The following is a 6,409-nucleotide window of genomic DNA, read 5'->3' as shown; positions in this document are numbered from 1 at the left end:
GGTTTGGGGAAATACCTGGCAACCTACCATGGAAAAACCATTGGCAAAGAAAATTCATGGTCAGTCTCTCGCGTTTGGCAAGAGATGGCCATAGAATTGCAAAGAGTTGGATACAACTGGAATGGTTAATGAGGGAGAAAAAACAGCTTTGACAATCAGTACTTTGTTTTACAGCATATAAAATATAACCATAGCATTAAAAAGGAGAATTTAAAGAAAGTATAGAAAGTATTTAAAATACACTGAACATTTAGAAGGTATTTACATGTAAATTGTTCAGAAATGCATTTTTAAATGAAACTGTATCGGGCTAGAACAGCAATTTTCCACAATGCACATAGAACCCCAACCTGAATTGCTGGGGCAACTGCAAAAGAGTTTCAATATTTACACTGCTTTTGTACAACCTGTTTATCTCAGTATAAATGTTTATTCTGAAAAAAAAAAAAAAAAGCCTAGGCTGATTTGATATCACCTATATGTGTATTGATTTATGCTCATTTCTTTCTGAAAAAAAAAATAAAATAAAAAACTTATAGATGCAAAATGTGTTAGGCATTTAAAGGGACTCAAAAAGAAATCTGATCTGATGTGTTATTGTGGTTTACACATGCAAAAAAGGTCAGTCCATCTGCAAAAAAAAAAAAAAAGAAAAAGAAAAAAAAGCTTATTTTGCTAGTCTGTCAGCTGTTTGAGAGTTTTGGACACCTTTCAGCTGCAGGTTAGAAGACCACCCAGACATCAAGCAACCATCGAAACAATGGTTAATTAAATTAATGTTAATGTGTCAACGTTAACCGCATTGAATCAACATCACTGTTGCACCCACAATTAATGTTAAAATTAATGTTTTTCAACAACAAAAAAAAAATCAATGGTAATGGCATTGAATCACTGTTACAATGTGAAGTTGGTTCAACATCATGCTTGCACGCTCAGGAAATAAAACACAACTACAACTTATTTAAAGCCACACAGCCTGAAATCAACTGCAAATAAAAGACAATAAATCTCTCAAAATCTCAACAGAGATGATTAAACATTTTCCAGCTTCACTTAATACTACCCAGTTTGATGTTATTTCTGTCATTCATCTACAGAAGTTCTTTTTGAGAATTAACAGAGGTTTAGATGTTGATGTTTTATTAAAAATGTTTTGTTTTCAGTGTTTCCTTTAGTTAGGAATTATGTGTGGCATACACATAACACATTATCAATTTATATTTTCAAATCCGTTAAAGGATTATTAGGCTGCATAAATTAGGTCAGCCGGAACCGGGAACACTTCCTATAACACCAGATGTACTGTTACATCAGAAAAAAATGGCATCTACGCTAATATTAGCCTTTCTGTTTATCCCGAGGTTTACCGTAGTCAACCGGATCTGGGCCGTATCCAGCTGAGACCAAGGACCTGCGCCTTGACACGACCACAACGCAGCCCTGAAGTATCAGCAGAGATCGAGTCAACTAGATCATCCATTGTGAAGGCCTCATCAACATGACAGCCAGTGCCACAGTTCCTCAACAGACCGTCCATACCGGCGTGATGAATACGATCCTCAACTGGACACAACCACAACGCAGCCCTGAGGTATCAGCAGAGATCGAGTCAACTGGATCATCCATTGTGAAGGCCTCATCGACACGACAGCCAGTAGCACAGTTCTCAACAGACCTTCCATACCGACGTGATGATACGATCCTCAACTGGATGGAACTGAAATAAATACTTTGATTGTTGCAATCCTTTCAGACTTATGATAGCAACCTGATTGTAACAAAGCACTGTTCGCCAGAGGAGAACTGGCCCCCCGACTAAGCCTGGTTTCTCCCAAGATTTTTTTTTCTCCATTTTAACACCTATTTGCCACTTGTTTGCCACCTGATGGAGTTTGGGTTCCTTGCCGCTGTCGCCTTTGGCTTGCTTAGTTGGGGACACTTGACATTTGATATTCAACAGTATTCTTGACATTTATTCAGCAGTGCTTCTGATCTGCCTGCATTGACACTATTATTTAAGAGCTGCTGTGCAGCCAAATTATGTACCAGTTATCAATGTAAAGCTGCTTTGACACAATCTGCATTGTAAAAAGTGCTATATAAATAAAGGTGACTTGACTTGACTTGACTTGACTTGACTTAGGCAGTTTGACTCTTGGCTTTTTATGTGAGTTTGTGGTCTTTGTAACAGTGTTTACCAAAACACATTATTTGTTGCAAAGAAAGCCAGAAACAAAGATGATCAGGTGATATAGTTTTCAGCATCAAAAAATATATATGCACTGAAACTGTCACTGACACGCCAGGCTCTGCACCCAGCCAATCATGTCGCACTCTCTCACCAGAGTACTGATCACATGCACCTGACACTCATCACCACCCCAATCAGCATCACTATAAAAGACACTCACAGTCACTCAGTCATTGACACTCACAGTCACTCAGTCGGTCTCATTAATGCATACTAACCTGAATGCTTACCCTTACGGACTATTTACCTGTCTCCAGTGTGTCTCCTAGATCATCTGTGTTCTCCAGTCCTCCGTGAGTGTCTCTGTGTTGCTCCTGCTCCACGTCTCTCAGTCCTCATCGAATCTGGTGTGAAGATCAAGTCAAGTATCCCTGTCTTGATATCTGTGCTGTCTGGAATCCTCGTCTGCTTCACGTCTCTCAGTCTTCATTGAACCTGGTGTGAAGATCAAGTCAAGTATCACTGTCTTGATATATATTCTGTCTGGATACTTCGTCTGCTTTCACTCACCTGCACTCTGCTCTGGTTGTCTCAATAAACATCGTAAACTGTACCTGTGTCTCCGACTTCCTCTGTATTGTAACAGAAGACCGGACCTACACCGCTGAGCAACCACGATGAGCACTGCAGATCCATTCAAGGATTTGGGTTACAGCACTTCGTCGCACTCTCACCAGTACATCCACACCAGCACCACCAGTGAGCACTTCCGCATTCCACGCTGCATCTTCTTCTCCGTCTGTGATCGCTAGTCCCATGGCCAAAACGGCGCCCTTCTCTGGCTCGGCGGAGGATTGCAACGGATTCATCCTGCAATGTTCGCTGGTTTTGGAGATGCAACCACACCTGTACCCTTTATGATTCAGCAACTGGACGGTAAAGCACTCCGCTGGGCGGAACCCCTGTGGACTCCCGTCGTGCAATCACTCTCAAGCTTTATTAATCACTTCAAGGAAGTTTTTGGAAAGCCTTCATGGGACTCCTCCCTAGGTGAGAGACTGTGCAATCTGAAACAAGGTGCTTTATCTGTCTCTGATTATGCTTTACAGTTCAGAACTCTAGCGGCAGCAAGTGTTTGGAACGAACAAGCCCTCATCTCCAGATATCGCCAAGGTTTGGATCCACGTGTGCGGTTGCATCTCGCTGCATACGAGGATACCAACGGGCTCGAGAAGTTCATCCAGCTGTCAATAAGATTCGCCACTCGTATGCAGCTGTGCATAGAAGAGCACCAAAACCAGCGACTATTTCCACCCTTCCTCTGCCAGCCCGAATCCGTCAGCTCCCCAGAACCAGCCAGCCTTGAGATGCAGATTGATAGTTCATGTCTTTTTCCAGCTGAGCGACAGAGGAGGCTGACCCAGGGTCTCTGTTTGTATTGTGGCCATCCTGGGCATTTCAGAGCTGAATGCCCCACTCGTCCAGTGCGATCTATGGTGAGTGTCATCCTTCTTACGTTAAATCATCAAAATCCACTCACTATTATCGCTGACCTTACTGCTGCTGATATTTGTATTCCAGTCAATGCCTTCATCGACTCTAGGTCAGCTGGAAATTTCATCTCCGGAGCCCTCTGTCACCAGCTCAACCTCAAGACCGCCAGTTCGCCGAAAGTTTACCAGATCCATGCAGTAACTGGTTGTCCTCTCCGTCAAGTTCGTCACATGGTGGGCCCTCTGTGTCTACAGATTGGTGTTCTTCATCAGGAGGAAATTCATCTGCTGGTTCTGGAGGATTTTACATCTGACGTGATTCTGGCGCGCCCATGGTTGGAGCAGCATGATCCCATCATCTCCTGGCGGACAGGAGACATCCTGAAGTGGGGTAATAAATGTTTTCCTGGATGTTTCCCGGTACTACAAATTCCAAGTCGAGTTCCAAGTCGAGTTCCAAGTCCAAAGGATTCTGAGATCTAAGAAGATCCATGTGTAGGATTATTACTGAACGAAGCGCATGACCAAAAACACTCCACATTCAAAAGATCAAAGAGAATCAACTCATTCCCTCACCAAGACCTACATGAATCACAATATTGCTGAAAGATCCTGTTCTCCAATTGCCACCATTTGGAGACCATTTACTGAAGGGACAGATCAAAAAGACTATCTCTCACTTTGTTGACAAAGGAACAGATGGATCAACAAAGTCCAAGATACAAGGCGTAAATTCCCACTGTTATCAGGAAAACCTAGACCTGCGACACATCTCGATGTCATTTCAAAAGACATTCCAAAGTTCAACAGAGACAATTTAGAAAAATACTGCTAGACATATGAGCTTATCACCAAAATGCAGTCTCTAACATGTCATATGTATTAAGTAGGTTTTATGTTGTTCATGGAACGCATGTAATTCTTTCTGTGTGTTTTAAATATTTGATTACTGGTAAATTTGAAGAAAAGTGAACTGAAGTGTGAAGTGTGTACTGTTTGGTATGGTTGTGATGGATGAATGCTTTCCAGTATTTTGGTGCAAAATTGATTTATGTAAGATGTATGACTTTTGAATCAGCAAAATTAACTTCTCAAAGTTCTGACCAAAATCCCTAAGTTTGAGAACAAAGGACTGTAAGGACAGTATGCTAATTGCATACAAGGACAGGAGAACTGGGCGTTGGACCCCGCCCAAAACAGGACCTGATTGGCTAAAACAATCGGAAAGGCGGAACCAACAAACCGTTCAAAACTCAATACCGCGCATTGTGAAACGGCTTTTTGCTTTCTGCTTTTGCTTTCGGCTTTTGCACTTCGTCTTGGCATTCGCTGAGGCGGCGGACCGAACATCGTCCTGCCTGCAAGCCAAACCATTTCAAGACTCACTCAAACCCCTGCAAGAAACTTTGTTGAACTTCGCAGCCGAGGACTCACCAAAAGTCCTTTGTTTCCAGCAACTCCTTGAGACGCAGAGAGACACTCAAGCAGCAACGCGTAAACCCTGCTATTCAACGAAGACTCCATTTTCTGCAAAGCCAACTTCTTCCCCACGGACGTCGTCCTTCAGAACTCTTGACCGAGCCACGCGCTTCCTTCAACTCTGTTACGAAGGGAACACGCGCTTAAAAGGAGCAGCCAACGCAAGTAACACAGGTCTCCTAATTTTGCTGAGCTGGTGCAATTTTATTAAGCAAATGAAACTATGGTTGAATTGCTAGTGTATTAATTCTCTCAGGTTACGGTCAGAGAAACTTGTTAAAAGCTAAACAACTGGGGAATCCATTCACCTCCAAACAATAACCTCACCATTTCCCTGTAACTGAATGAATGTGTGTGTGTGTGTGTGTATGTGTGTATGTGTGAGAGTATATGTTTTTCGTTAGATTAGTTTGTGCGTAGTAGTTTTAGTTCAATAAAGTCTTGTTTGATTTTCCATACATACAGTGTCTTGTGCTGTGCTTACAAATTGCTGCCTTAAACAAAGATCATGCTACTTGCTCATAATCATAATCATAATTATTAATCATAACAAAATATTATTACTGTTGGCCATAGAATAATAATTTTGTCCAGAATTGGTAAAAATACTGTAACCTCAATTTTTCGGTGGACGAATAATTGATAAAGTGTTAAATATTGATTATGAATCATTCACGGTTAATCCGGTTCTTATTCAGTGTAATTTAATTACATTTTTGATTCAATATTTGGGTTTAATTCCTACACATGTCTGTCACGTCCATTGAGAGTCCATTGGAAAAGAGATCCGTCGATATACCTGACTGTTACTCCCACTTCAGTGACGTTTCCCACTTCAGTGACAGGCCTCCAAGCTGCCTCCCCATCGGCCATGGGACTGCGATCTTATCCCAGGTGAGCCAGTGCCTAGGGGAAAAATCTATTCCTTGTCCATCCCGGAGGAGAAGGCCATGGAGGAATACATCACTGAGGCACAAGGCCATCACAAGGCTACATCTGCCTGTCTACTTCCCCTGCTGCAACCAGCTTTTTCTTCGTTGCCAAGAAGGATGGAGGCTTGCGGCCTTGCATTGATTACAGAGCACTTAACAAAATAACAGTCAAGTTCAGATATCCACTTCCTCTTGTCCTGTCTGTGCTGGAACATCTCCACGGCGCCAATGTGTTCACCAAGCTGGACCTCCGCAGCGCATACCTCATCCGAATACGTGAGGGGGACGAATGGAAGACGGCCTTTGTGTCC

Source organism: Megalobrama amblycephala, linkage group LG1, assembly GCF_018812025.1.
Source record: "Megalobrama amblycephala isolate DHTTF-2021 linkage group LG1, ASM1881202v1, whole genome shotgun sequence".
NCBI lineage: Eukaryota > Metazoa > Chordata > Actinopteri > Cypriniformes > Xenocyprididae > Megalobrama > Megalobrama amblycephala.
Note: the sequence above shows the minus strand (reverse complement) of the source record.